The sequence below is a fragment of the Pan paniscus genome, chromosome 3, assembly GCF_029289425.2.
Source record: "Pan paniscus chromosome 3, NHGRI_mPanPan1-v2.0_pri, whole genome shotgun sequence".
Lineage (NCBI taxonomy): Eukaryota > Metazoa > Chordata > Mammalia > Primates > Hominidae > Pan > Pan paniscus.
The window spans coordinates 53,465,752-53,481,160 of NC_073252.2; the positions used below are offsets into that span (position 1 = coordinate 53,465,752).

General features: G+C 41.9%; 1 protein-coding gene across 2 annotated transcripts in view; it reads right to left on the bottom strand.

Annotated features, from left to right (window-relative positions):
• Positions 1-15,409, bottom strand: part of SHROOM3 (shroom family member 3) — a 358,512-nt gene that overhangs the window by 180,188 nt on the left and 162,915 nt on the right. Inside the window, exon 1 of one of the 2 annotated variants that reach the window (XM_008957687.5) lies at positions 14,750-15,110. The exons of the other annotated variant lie outside the window; for it this stretch is intronic. The gene's annotated coding sequence lies outside the window, so the exon portion shown is untranslated. Of the gene's footprint in view, positions 1-14,749; positions 15,111-15,409 lie in introns of those variants that run through there. 2 annotated transcript variants of the gene reach the window in all.

A 15,409-nucleotide genomic window follows, 5' to 3' on the forward strand; every position in this document is an offset into this window, starting at 1 on the left:
CCCTGGAGGGAAATCGCCTCTAGCTGAGATGTAAATTTTTAACTGTCACCAAATTTTATTTCTGTTTTACAGCAAACTACAGGTGGCTAATTTTAAACACTCTGAAAACTTATCTTCCTTCTCAAAGGCATGGGATGGTGCAGAAGTAATTGTGGCTTTTGCCGTTAAAGTAATTGCGAAAACTGTAATTACTTTTGCACCAACCTAATAGATTTTAGAGTAGTATAAAAATACAGACTTTCCACTTTTCCTAGTCCCTGATTCTGTTTGATTTTTGTGGTTGCTTCATGAGGATTCAGTGGCAATCAAAACCAGTAATACTTAAACATGTATTTCTTATCTCAGGTATTTTTACAATATTAACTCCTGAATTCTCACCACTCCCTTTTCTACAGGTGAGATAAGAAAAATACTCGTTTGTTTTCAGTTACAATACAATATAAAAACGTTGTTAATCTGTAAAAGCATCAAATGAGAGCATTTATAAAAATTTCCATATTGCACCTATGGGCAATGAAAACTGGCAGCACCATCAGGAACATTCCAGAGCAATGACCAAAGTTACAGTCACCCGGTCTCTTATCAAGACCATTTCTTGATAAGAAAGTTGAAGTACATTTTCTTTAGGTGCTATTAGCTGCTGAAGCCATGGACTGGTAGTTAATTAATGTGCTTTATTGAATTATTAATGTAATATCAAGTGTAGCTTCAGTGGCCTATTGTATCCTAGGAAAACACCTTGATCATGTGAAAGCTGAAAGTACCACAGTTTTCTGCTTTCTTTCCAGTGATTTCAATAGTCTAATGGTATGCTTCTCTGTCCCAAGCATAATCAGCACAGTATCTCAAGACACATCAGGAAGGAGCAAGCCATGTATATAACCTACTCTTTGACTCACGTGGCATGGAACTCTTTCTCCTCAGGTTAACCCATAAAGAAGGCAACGTGATATACAATCAGCATCTAATAGATGCAGGCCCAAGGAATAATCAAAGGCTGCAAAAGCAAGTTGGTTGTTTATTTTTTGGGTTTTTGTTTGTTTGTTTGGAGACAGGGTCTCACTCTGTCACCCAGGCTGGAGTATAGTGGCACAATCATGGCTCACTGCAGCCTTGACCTCCTGGGCTCAAGCCATCTTCCCACCTCAGCCTCCTGAGTAGCTGGGACTAACAGGCTTGTGCCACCACACCTGGCTAATTTTTTAAAAAATGTTTTTTTAGAAATAGGGTCCGCTATGTTGTCCTGGGCTCAAGCAATCCTCCCACCTCGGCCTCCCAAAGTGCTGGGATTCCAGGTGCCATATCTTTTCTTGATATCTGAACACTGGCATTAACAACAAGTACAGTAGCACCAACAAAGTCCATTTCCACAGCCACCACTTGTGACCAGCATGTGGCCTGCAGGTCCTATGCCAAGCACTCCACTTTCCTTGTCCCTTAACCCTCATAACAGCTCCATGAGGAAACTGTATTTCCCTACATTTTACAGATGAGGTTCACAGAGATAAGTATTCTGCCCAAAGTGACAGATGGTGATGAACTAGGAATTCAAACCCAGGACCATTCAACTTCAAAGCCTGTGCTAGGACACCGTCATGATAAGCACAGGGAGACAGAAAGAATGCTGCTGCCATGTCCACCATCAGAAACAAAACAAAAAACTGCTTTCTCCAAAAACAATGAGAAAGGGTTTAAGATACCCTAGATTTACATTATTTTCATCTTGAAAGAAAGAATAAAGGAGATGAACTAGCTTTCTGCAGCTGGGCATTACTCTCTGACCTATCTTGAATGGGCAGATTATCCACTACAGGGGATTTTGCTGTGCTTGAATGGGATCACAACGCAAAAGATCCTACAGTTTCCTTTCATATCAATTGCTCATTCTCTGAAGGGACACAACTAAGGATCAAGGTGTTTTTCCTCTGTCTCAAAAGCTACTACTGAAGTCCTCCTCTTAATCTTTAACCACCGTGATTATATAAAGAACGCTTTTATTGTTATTATTCAACAGGTAACACCTCAGCACACACTATGGCAAAGTTCTTGGGTTTATTGATCTTTACAGGGATGTGATAATCTCCCACTGAGCTGCTAAAGCTAAAACCCTAGGAGTCATCCTCCTTGCCTTGCACCCCTGCACCCAAGCAGCCAGCCCGTCACCAAGTCTACCTGCTGTACCTTCTGGATATTCAATGCACCACTTCCTTTCCTTCCCCTCCCACAGCTGTCATTCAGGCCCCCATTATTTTTCACCTGGAGCAGCCTTTTCTCACTAGTTTCTTTTCCTTCAGACTTAACATCTTGAAAACCACCTCCCAAAATGCAGCCAGAATGGTCTTTCGTAAGCACAAGTCTGATTTTGTCACTACTCTGCCTTTTAATTATTTATTAATGTCCCATCACCTTTCTGGGTTCTGTTCAAACTCATGAGCATCCTCACATACACTCTTTAGTCAAAGAATACTAAATACACTCAGACAGGGCTACCCCCTGCCCACGTGGCCCCTTGTCAAACCAGAAAAAGACACCTCCTCCAGGTGGATACAGCTGCACCAGGGGGCGAAGCACGGGCTGAATTTTAGCCCCTGCTCCCCACTTCCTGGCCACCTCTACCCCATCTCCACCTTGTCTTTTAGCAGGTCACAAGTGTGCCATCAGCCCTGCAGCCCTGACTTAAGGTTCTCTTTGAGTACCTCTCTGTCTTTGTGTAAGCTACTTTGTCTAGCTAGAATGTCTTCACTCACTAAATCCATCTACCAAATGCCTGTTCATCTTTCCAAAGATCAAGACAATCATCCTCCTACAAGAAGCTTTCATCTTTTCTATGCTGCCAGAAAAGCTTCATCATAGCATGACTGTTATAATCATAGATTTTTCGGCCAGGTGTGGTGGCTCACGCCTGTAATCCCAGGACTTTCGGAGGCCGAGGTGGGCTGATCACGAGGTCAGGAGATCGAGACCATCCTGGCTAACACGGTGAAACCCCGTCTCTACTAAAAATACAAAAAATTAGCCAGGCGTGGTGGCAGGCGCCTGTAGTCCCAGCTACTCGGTAGGCTAAGGCAGGAGAATGCCCATGAACCCAGGAGGCGGAGCTTGCAGTGAGCAGAGATCGTGCCACTGCACCCCAGCCTGGGCAACAGAGCGAGACTCCATCTCAAAAAAAAAAAAAAAAAAAAGTCATAGATTTTTCTCATCTACTTTCACCAGTAGATGCTGCATTCTCTGAAAGCAAGAACCTGGTCCTTCAGATTTGCATGCTCACAAAGCCTAGCACAGTGCCTGGGAGATTGTAGAAAAATAATTGCTAAATGCCAAACAAATAAACACTGACTCTTGCTGTCTTAGCCTTGTCACCGTGTTAGATGGGAGCCTTTTGGTTCTCTCACACTCAGCAATTTGGAGATTACAACACGGGATCTGCTTCCTCAAGTTACATAATCCCTACTCAGATCGCTAGAAGCCAGATCTCATTTAGCAATTATTTCATTAACCTATGATTAAGAAGAATAAACATCTTGGATTTCAGCTTCCTGTCTTCTCTTGACAAGTTCACTAATAGATCTGTCACTGAACGTTTTGTCCTTCACTGGCTCCTGCTCCTTTCTTTCATCTTCTCCTCCTCCCTGTCTTGTTCTACTTAACAAGAGCCATCCAGCTGGAGGGTGGGTGCGTGGGAATTTGTGGGACCCTCTACTCTCATAAATGTTTATGCCACTTTCATAACAAAATAGTAAAAATAAACATTAAAAAAAGATCTATCCATACTTCCTGAATGACAGTCTCAATGTCTCATATTTCCACCTTCCAAGGGATTTTTCTCATGAGTCCAATTGGCCTGCCCCGATAGCCACATTGATTTTGTCTATGACTTCACTCTACTCTCCTAGTCACTCACTCCTCGAATCCTTTACTAATTTCCCACTGATAGGAAACCACAATTCTCTTCTCCTATTTAAGTCAGGCCAAAAGGAATACAGCCACCAGATTTAAACTCCCTGTCAAAGGCACTTGTATATCTGAAATAAAGTCATTTTATTTATGAAACATGTACTTGTCAGTAGGATGGTCTCTTTTGCTGAGTCTCTTTAGGAAAGACTTGGCAGATATTACACCCTTTTATCAGAGACAGAGGTTACTGTCTCTCTGTTGCCGTCTATTCTAGGAGAACAGGTCCTGATCAAGCCCCAGTTGAAGGGGTGAGGCTAGACCAGCTCTTCCTCAGCTATAGGCAGAGCTGTTCACATTGCGGCTGGTGCGACCTGGTGCTGGGGCGAGGCTGAGAGTGTCAGGTGATAAGGCTCTAGAGCTGTGGGGCACATGGGGTAGAGCCCAGTGATGGCTCCGGGGCGAGCCAGGGCCACACACTAGTAGATGTGGGGGACAGAATCCCAGAAGCTTAGGAGAATGCTTCTGATGGGATTTTGTTATTGTTGTTGCAAATGACACAGTAACACTGAACCCACAGAGAAAATCAAGCAAAAATGGGAATTTCTTGAGAAGGCCAGGGATGGAGATGGCCTCAGGGACTGGAAATTATTGTCAGGTTCTTCCTTGGGAGAGGCAGCATCTGTTGGAGTGTGTGTGTGTGTGTGTGTGTGTGTGTTTCTCTGTACCTATCTACCTACCTATACATCTAGACACAGTCATGCATTGCTGAATGATGGGGATATGTGACCAGAAATGCCTGATTAGGCAATTTCATCATACAAACATCATAGACAGTATTTACACAAACCTAGATGTTATACACAACATCTTTTGCTTTTCTTTTTAGAGACAGGGTCTTGCTCTGTTGCCCAGGCTGGAGTACGGTGGTGTGATCACAGCTCACTGTAGCCTCTACCTCCCAGGCTCCAGCCATCCTCTTGCCTCTAACTCCCAAGCAGCTGGGATCATAGGCACAAGCCACCACCACACCTGGCTCTCTATTTTTTCATATGAAAATGTCCCAGCACATTACTGAATATCAAACATTTCCCCTACTTGATCTGCAGGGATAATATCAAGTACTGTATATCACTTCTGTGTATGCTCCATTATCAGTTTATGGAACCACTGCCATGCATGGGGTCCATCATTGACCCAAATTATTATGGGGTGCATGACAGTATATAGACAGAGAGAGCAAGGTGAAAAAAAAGACCTCACTTTTATCTTTGCAATAGGATTCAGTGTGTGTGCATGCAGGGGTAAAGTACACAGAAAACAACCACAGAGCAGAGAACTTCAGGTTTACCTTATCCCAGATTAACAACTGCAAGAGTTCTGCCTCCTCTTAGACTCCATGTACAAAAAGATAAAATTACAAAGAAACACTCTGATTTGCCTGGCTTAGACACTTGCTTATCGAAAACAGGCCCTCATAATTGTTTACTCAATGGTTACTGTCCCCTGTTTTACTCCACAAGTATAATTTTGATTCCATTGCAGCATCAGATAATGATGTGCTCAGAAAGGCAGCTCCTTCATCACCCTAAGGGATTAACCATGCCTGGTCTATACTATTCTTGGTAATCACTCCCTGCCAGTTACTAGTGTAGGCAAGGATATAGGACATAAGCCTAATTAATGAGATCTGACTCCTAAAAAAAGAGAGTTTGCAGGAGGATTTTGGAAAAAGTATTTCTCATTCTTGATGAAATACACAAAACTAGAACTCCTTCCCTTGTTTGGACAAGACTCTGTGAGGACATGATGCCTGGAGCTGCAGCAAACACCTTGCAACCATGAGGAACAAATGTAAGGAAGAAAATCATCATGCTAAGGGTGGCAGAATGAAAATACAGACAAACCTGGAGCTTTGATGACATCACCATGCCATTAAATTAACCCTGGCACCATGTCTGTCAGAAAGCCAGTCTGCAGACAGAGCAATGGAACTAACATTCAAAGTCAGCTGAAATGAACAACTATGCAATCCAAAAAGAAAGTGAATAGCTGCCTACTTTCTAAATAATAATAAGAGTTAATGGTTACTGAGTTCCTATTACGTGTCAGGCAGTGTTCCAAGTGCTTTATATGTATTATCTCACTGAAACTACACAACAACACAACAAGGTAGAAACTTTGATTATTCCTTCTTTTTAGACAAGTAAATGAGGTTCAGAAATATGAGGTAACTTATCCAAGGTCACAAATTCAGCAATGCCAAGGTTGGAACTCACACGCAGGCCTTCTGACTCTAAGAGCTTTTCACCACTAAGTTAATGTTGAGGTGTTCCTGGCTTCCTATAGTTGGATTTCACAAGCTTCCTTCGTATCTTGATATCTTCATCTCTTTTTATTTGAGTTGGTCTTAGTGGGTTTATGTTCAATACACCCAAATGTTCCCTCAGATACTGGCATTGTCAAGATTCAGGCTTCCTTTCTCTGCTCTATAACAAATCTGTGAGTCTCAATGTCCATTTGTTAAATGCACCAAATCCAGATTTGCACTGATTTAGTGGAATTCATGGCGTTCCAATGGTTCCCTGTTCCCTCCCCAATTGTCACATAGCAGGTGTTAGTCTGATATCAGGGTCCTTTGGAGCTACACTTCCAATGCAATGTGATTTATTAATTAAACTATGAATGAGTACCTAACAAGGGATGAAATTGTTGACACTGGTTCAAACACTGTAATTGTCCCATGATGTCCTCACCTCTAATTTTATGTTTTTTAACTTTTCAAAGTTAAAGTTTTTATGTAAGTGACATCCTGCGATTACATACATCTCTGTGACTCTTGAGACTAGGATGGCATTTCTATGGCCTTACTATTGTTTATTCATGTCACACCCTCACTCCCTCACTCAGTCAACAAATATTTGAGTATCTGCATGCACCAGGCGCTACACTAGGCACTGGTATCAATAGGTTATGTTCTCTGCCCTCACAGAGGGCAATAAAGTGTAATAATATGCCATATCAGTTTTCCCCCTGAATCAACAGGAGAGCTACAACAAATAAAAAGAGCACATAGGATTAGACATTTTGTGGATGAGAAATCCAATGTAGCAGCTAAGAGCACAGACTCTGTTGACAGATGACCTGGGTTCAAGTCCCTGTCACTGTGAGACTTTGGATTAGTTCCCTGTATCTCAATTGTTTAACCTGTTAAATGGGAACAAAAACTGTAGCTCTGTCATTGGGTTAAGAGAGAGAGCATTTTTGCAAATCACTGAGAATGTAATAAGTACTGCAGAAATGTTTTTCCAAAGGAAAAAACAGCTCCAGTCCACTCTGCCCACTGATCATAACCGAGCAACCTGGCAGCCAGCAGTAGCGATGTGACAACATTGGAAACTGCAAACAGGAACACAGCATCATCGGTGTTGGGAACTGGGGTTCCGGGCACCAGGACCAGGGTGACACTGCAAGAAGATGACTCCACTAGCCACTGCCCCTAAGTGAAATAGAGCTTCTACAATCAGTTGCTTCTGGCTCTCAGAATTCCTAAACTAAGGCGTCAGTTAAAGAGAATTTAAGGTGACTTTTCCTGAAGAATTTGGTTTTTAATAAGCAGATCTTGGAAGGATGAAGCAGAAGCACAAATTTGGAAGGGATCTTAGAAGTCAAGCTCTCACCCAAATTTTTAAAAAGAGTTTACATTGCTTAGTAATTAGAGGAATGCCATAAAGATTACTGATTTACAACTAAAAATATACAACACATGTCATCAAAAATAGTGGAACTTGTGAAGCCAAAATATTAGAACTTGACCAACTAAATAAATAACAGGGCCAGTCATCGTGGGTGGTTTTATCATTCTTTCAGATTTATATTAAATTATATCATCTGTGTTCTTTACTGTCTTTGGGTTGAAGAGGTAAAAACATGGTACCTTTCTGGGTCATTAATTACATGATCTCTGGTAGGATGCCAAATCCTCTAGGGGTTATTTCTTAACCCCAAAGGGGTTCTTTTAGTATGTCATGTGGATAAACTCAAACCCCTCTGACTATTGATTGATTAATCAGCCTCTCCTGAAGCATTTCCAGTGATGAAGGTGCACATTTTTAGACAGATCTTTTCATTCATTCAGCATCTCTAGTTATCATCAATAATTCCTTTTGTTGCTCCCAAATCACTTATGGTGGTTCTAGAGCAAGAATATCCCTGACTCTAAATGATGGTCTTCATATGCTTGGAGAAAAGGATTCCCTGTCTTGTTCTAATTTCCTGAGCTAGTCATCACTCGACATAAGTTATGACCCAAGTCCCTCAGGTTCAAAGGAGATCAGCATAATCTAGACATTCAAAGGGGTGTCCAGGAAGATCATTTTAAGAAAGGGTCCCTGAAGTGCCTCAAAAGGTAATCTTGCTTCTGGACTGTGGGGAGAAGAAAAGCACATTGACTCCTTATTTTCATTATATCTGCAATATGCTCCTCCCTACCTCGAATCCTGCTGCCTAGAAAAGGGAATTGATATCAGAACTCAAACATGAGTATGTTGTGAGATCATGCGAATTCAGTGGAATTCAATAAGACTTTTGTAGCTGAAATTGGAAGCAAATGTCTCAAAATACACCTGTCCCTAGAGAGCATGGACTTGGTACTTTCAAAATGGAAACAACGATTTAGCTTAGTCAGGGCCAATTTTTTAAAAGCAAGCTTTTTTTCTCTGTATGTGTGACAATATAGACTTGGAACCTTCTTAGCTGATAGAATTTAATATTTAAGAGGCCAAGGTTGGGAGTTTAATTCTCATAAGAAACAATTAACTTTGATCAGAACAAAGCTCTGTGCTGTGTGCTCACATCATTCCATCCTTAAATCCTAGACTACGTAGTGGTAATAATAAGCAAATGGATGACAGCTAAAAAGTACAGAAGATTTTCTGTGTGCTAGGCACTCTATAGAAGGCTTTACACAAATTATTTCATTTAATGCTCACAACTGCTCTGTGAAGCAAGTTCTCCTAGGATTTTTTCAGAGTAAAAGCTAACTGCCTCCCAGTGACCCACTGTCTCTCTGCCCCGCCACATTCTGCTCCACCCACACTGGCCTCCCAGCTCTTTCCCAAACACGTTTGCCCCAGGGCCTTTGCATATTCTCTTCTCTCTGTCAGCAATGCTCCCTAGGTAACCTTCAAGGCTCATTTTTTCCCCTCTTTCAAGTTTTCTTTTAAATATCATCTTCTTAGCAGGTCCTTCCACCACTCCCTAGAAAATTGCAATACCCTCTCTGCCATTATATGATGTACTTCTCTGCTTTATGTATTTTCCATAGCAGTTATCATTTTCTAGCCTATAATACAATTGACTTATTTTTGTGTTATCTGACTTGTTACCTGTGTCACTTGACTAGAATGTGTGCCAGAATTTTTGTCTACTTTTATTCACAGCTCCAAACTCGGTACCTAGAAACCCAGCTGATACATGGTAGGCACTTCCTAAATATGTGGTGGTTATATTTTATATAGGAGGCAATATGCACAAAGAGGGTATAAGTCAGGCCTTTATAGAAAGAAAGGTCATTAGGAACCTGTGTTTCAGCAACAAAACTTGAAGTACATATCCCTTTCCGGGTAGGTTGGCGCCATTACTAAGGGCAATGTAATAGATCTAAATAACACGTAAGTAGAGGTTGGCGCCATTACTAAGGGCAATGTATTACATCTGAATAATATATAAGTAGCAATACACACTACCAATCAAGAATATGAAGAAGTATTCCAAGTGTGTTGCATATTCAGGAATTATGTAATAATAGTCAAAAATCACTTGGAATATTTTGCGACTCTTCTGGGAAATTTTATGTCACAAAACTTGAGGGAAATGTGCCAAACTAAAAAGTGAAGGAGATCTAAAAGTTCTCATGAAAATGTTTTCCCAGGGTTGTGCCACAGCAAGAATGACAGTGTATAATACTTCTTTATAGACACCATTCAGATTCAAGGATCTTTTCCCAAGTTCCTTTTAGGTGATTATATTTAACCTCCTTAACAATGCAGGAATCAGATTTGCAGATGAGGCACTGTGCTCTGACAGGCCGTGTGCCTTCCTGAAATAGCCTGGTAAGGGGTACAATGCGGAACAGAATAGAATTCTTTTGTCTCTGTCTGGCATGCCTGCCCAGGCTTCACGTATTTATCATTTTACAGTATCTTCTATCCTGAGGAAAAACCTCAGTTTTTGTAAATGACTAACTTAATGTCTCATCAATGAAAAAATATAGAACTATAATTATTACTTTCCCTACCTCTTTTTCTGAGGTCAGCTGTTGCACAGATTCGAGATTCATACCGGAGGGCATACATCATCATGGTAAAATTAGTGTCTTTGTCTGAAGTTCATTTCACTAACTAAATAGCCAGGCATATAAAGCTCACATTATTACAGAGGGGGAAAAAATGCAGCTGCTGACAGGATCGCTAAGAACAACAAATACCAAGAAAATCTCAAAAAAACTGACCACTTTTTTCCTAACCATATTTTTGCTGACTATTTTCTCCACAGCCTTGGAAACTTGTTTTCACCTCCATTCTTTTCCAAAGAAAGAATTCTACCCCGGGGGAGAAAAAAAAAAATTAAGACCTCAACACCAAGTACAAATTGCTCATTTAAAGAGCAGGAATGTAGGATGCGGGGGCTTTTCTTCCTTAAAAGCTCATCACTGTGTAGAAAAAATCTGAATGCTGTCCTGATTCTTCTTGAGCAGTGGAGCAGTTTTTTGGTTTTGTGTGAGTTAATCTTAATTTAAAAAAAAAAAAAAAGCACCATTCTTGAGAAGCTGTTGCTATGAGACTTCCTGGGCCACAACAGATGGCCACAAGAACAGTTCTCAGGCCTGAGCTCGGAGCTCTGAGGCCTCCACTCAGGCATACCATTAACATTCCTGAAATACCTTCGGAGGCAATGCAGGCCAGCCACCTTCAGACGGCTCACCCGCAACTGGCCTCCCTGGTCAAGGGGCCAGGGTTGAAATTTGTTATAAACTAAATGATCAGGTCTTTCTAGGAAAAAGCCAGAGGAGAGAGGGTGCTGTCCTCAATTTAGGCTTCAGGAAAACTTTACCAGCAACCCGCTAGGGTTTTGAGTTGTTCAGGTGAGCACACACCCAATTCATTTCATTGTTTTAATGCTCTCTCTTTCAGTCACAGAGTGATCCAGTTAAGAGAACCAGCATATTTTTGGCCTGAAGCATTTTAGTGCCCAGAGAGAACTGCTCAGGGAAAGGTTTAAGGATCCCTGATTTCCGTTTTGACAGAAAGACAAAAAGGGAAGGAGAACCGCATGGTATTTGAGGTTCTAATTTCTCACTAACTTCTTGGTAGTGTTGGACAAATTCTTCCATTTCATTCTTTTTCTCTCTCTCTTCCACACTAGGATAATGATATATGACCTACCTCAGATGGAAGAACTAATGACCCACGATTAATAAACAACTGAGAAATAAATGCATAAGTATCAGGTCACTGAGACCGTGCCTCCACTGCTGTGAGAGTAAAGATAAGGGAAGAACTTGGAGATTCCCTTCAGAGGCTGATTGCTGGGACCCCCGCCCCTGGAGGGCTGATGGGCAATGTGGAACACATGTTTTAGTGGGTGGAGTCTACTGGTAGCTGTACTGCTTACTAGGGAGCTTTGGTACTTGGAAAAAACCAAGTGTTTCTGAGCAGCCATAGCTTCCCAGGGTGGGGCTCATTTACATTCCAACACCAGAGTTTTTGCTTTAAAGTCAGGCTTCCAGTGCAGAAGCAAAGTCCTCCTTCAGTGACTGATGCCAGGAGTCTTTTTTCTTTCTTTTTTTTTTTTTTTATGAGACAGAGTTTCACTCTTATCACCCAGGCTGGAGTGCAATAGCACAATCTCAGCTCACTGCAACCTCCGCCTTCTGGGTTCAAGCGATTCTCCTGCCTCAGCCTCCCGAGTAGCTGGGATTACAGGCATGCGCCACCAAGCCTGGCTAATTTTGTATTTTCAGTAGAGACAGGGTTTCTCCATGTTGGTCAGGCTGGTCTCAAACTCCCGACCTCAGGTGATCTGCCCACCTTGGCCCCCCAAAGTGCTGGGATTACAGGCGTCAGCCACCGCACCCAGCTAGGAGTCTCTTGATCACTTGTGGAACATCACTCATTCTATCAGTTTTGGTTCACACAAGTTTGTTGAGAGCTTTTATCTCAATGGGATCAGATGATATGCCACCCATACCGCTCTGCGGCTATCATTTGGGCTTCATTTTTTAAACCAGTCAGTCCAACTAAGAAGCAAAATTGTGTGAGACAGCTTAGGTTCATGCCTTCCAAAATCATCCATTTGTATGAAAGTATACCTTCCCACCCGTCACCAAAATGTGATCATTAAGGCTGCTGGGGATTTTTTTTGTTTATTTTTTGTTTTCTAAAAAACATGCCTTTTAGGGGTTTGGCCTAACAGGGAGTGCTACGTTTTCCCTATTAACCAGCGACATTTTAATGAAGTCATCTATGGAGGGGTGGAGGTGAGGAAGCTGTTTCTTTTTCCATGTGTCTAGGGCTACCCAAACTCAGCTTGCTTGTCTGCTCCCTATGGCCAGAGCACATTGAGCTAAGGGAGATCTTCACCCAGCTGCTCAGCTTCTGAACCTACAGGCCTCCCCAACCCCAGGAAAAGTCAGGGGCCAAGGCTGGACACTGTGGGGAGAAGAAGGGGAGAGAGACAGAAACAGAGAGAGGAAGGTGTCTGATGTTTGCAACCTTCCATTTGCAGAGCTGAACCTTCCAAGCAGAGCCAAGGGGGTGCACAGCATGTGTCTAGGAGGGGGAGGCTGCGTGGCTTTCTTGTGCCCCATTGTGTATTGTGCTGTCCACAGCACCAGTAGGGACCCTCACCAGACAGCAGTCAGGGAGCCTGGCAGGCATTCCACAGTTCCTGGAAGGAGGCTTTTAAAAATGGTCACTCGGGAAACAATAAACTTAAGATACTTAATCCCCTTGCCCTCCAATCTAACTCTCTAATGATATTGTTCTTGGAATAAAATATCTATTTATCATAGTTATTAATGAATGTGTTAAATTACATATTTGGAGTGCGCTGGTACTCTGCAGACCTGAACAAGGGCTTTCTACACTCTTAATATAAAACGTGGGGTTTGTGACTTTGTTTACTTTTAAGTATTGTTAAGAAGTTTTTCAACCAGCTCTCTCCTCTTCCTTTCTGTACCTTTTTAGGATACTGGGGTTTTTATGGAAGACAATGATTAGGGCTAAGATTAGGGAATAAGATGAGGGTATTTATCCCTCTCCATACAAAAAATGACTTATACTTAACTCAGGAAATTACCTTTGATTTATATATTCTCTAGGTTGTAATTCATAAGCGAAGGTAGATTTTTCAAATATAAAAATGTTCAATATCTATTTAGCTTTCCAATGTTCATTTCTCTTTAACTATTTCAACATTTATAAATTCACTTTGTGTCTACCTACCTATGGATCCATATTTTAAAATCACTTGCATATACACTATATTTTTAAGTGATTGCTGTAGACTTGTGTGATGATCATATTTCATCTGATGGGTAATGCCATTTCTGGTGCTTTTATTCACCAAAGCAGTAATTTTTATGTTTATATTAAATGTCACTAATGTGTTATTTTATTATAGGAAAATGTTTTTATAAAGACACTTTAGCTAACTGCTGAAAAAAATGGAAAACTCCAACTGGCTGTAATCATTGGAAGAAAAAACACACTTGAGGATGATTAGCACAGATTTTGAATGACCTGTTTGCCCTATTGCTGTTTATCACTTGAACAGAATCATTGAGAACGGGTAAACACCTTCCTTTCATGAAGGTGTTTACATCCTTGAAATTAATGAGGTGGGAAAAGTAGTCTCAGAACCTCTTTAGATTTATAAAGAGAACTTTACCCATTTTCAGAATGTTTTCAATGAAAAAAATTTAAATCCAAGGGAAAATTACTTTCCTTCCTATCACAACAAAACAGACAGGGTGAAAACACTAGTCCCAAACCACCAGTCTTTTTTATCAATCTTCAATTATTAAATCCTCAAGTTACAAATACGGTGACAGCAACCCCAGAGAAAAGACAGGATGGTCCCTGAAGTATGTGTCAATTGATTTACAAGTAAAATGAAATCAGAGCATAGTTAAGGATTAATCAGAATCACACAGAAGCACGTTCTTAAGCATCTCAACTGTTGCTTAAATGTAGGTGCTTGCATTTATAATCCGACCTTCTCTGAAACATAAAGGATGAGAAGAGTGAGCCAACCAATCAATACAATCCAATTTTGCTGTTGAAGTGCAATTCATTGATTCACCCATGTTGAACAGACCTAAAAAAGAAAAGCTGCCTTCATATCCCAAATAAGAAAGTTAAAGATAGCTTTAAAAATAAGTTATAATTAAAATTGGGCTGTAAATCCTGAGGTTGCATGATTGGAGGGAGCCAAGATGTTCAGGCTGACTTGGTCTTATTACACAAGTTAGCATATATATTTGTTGGCCTTAACTAAAAGTTACTTTACTCTGTTATCACTTGAGCTTCTCATCAAATAGGAAAAAGTGCCCGTTGCCTGAGAGGACTAGAGTCATTTGTCAAGCTCTCTCCTCCCCATGTACATGTTTCTTTATTCTTTTATATTATTTTGTCAGCATATCTGACAGCCCAAAACCTTGGTGATTTCATCGCAAAGGCCTAACTTGAACAACTTCCCTACCTCTCTTTAGTTTACCTTCCCAATGCTGGCATTTCTGCCAACATCGACGGAGAAATAATGTCATCGAGAAATCGTTGGTTTAAAATGGACTTACCTTAAGGAAGTCTATGCCCAGGCAGGTCCATTGTCCTCAGTTATCTGTTGGTCATTTCTGTCCTGCGTGACACTGGGCCAAGGCTGGCCCACCGCGGGGGCTTGGTGGCTTGGGGGAGGTGGCCTAGAGGCACGGTTCTGCCCAGGAAGGATCCGCAGGAGCCAGCCCGAGGAAGACAGAGCTGAGACACAGGTGTCTGACACCACAGACGCACCTCCGCTGGGAACCTGGGCTGCCCTGATTAGCCAAACACAAAAGGCAGTTTGAATGACTGCCTCCTCCCGGCCAATCGCCGGCCGCCTGCCTGACAGGAGCTGGCCCGCTGATGTAAGGGGAAGTCCACTCGGCCAGAACCTGAGAACCGGTTTCCACCGCGCTGGCACGCCGACTCCGGCGTGCATTCCCGCCGCCACTTGCAGGAGCTGCCTGTCGTGCTGTGGTGTCCTGCCCGTCCCCAACAAGTGTCGCTCTAGGGTCCTCTGACTCATAAACACGACGTGCTGTGAAGACCATTAAAGCGAAGGTAAAGAAGAACACAGCGTCGGCAGCTTTATCTGCCCTTCCTCCCAGCCCTGGCGAGTCGGGCTTCTTTGTAGCTAATTAAGTTCAATTTTTAATTAGCTATGTTTTTTGCAAGCAACAGTTTCTTCCAGACACTGG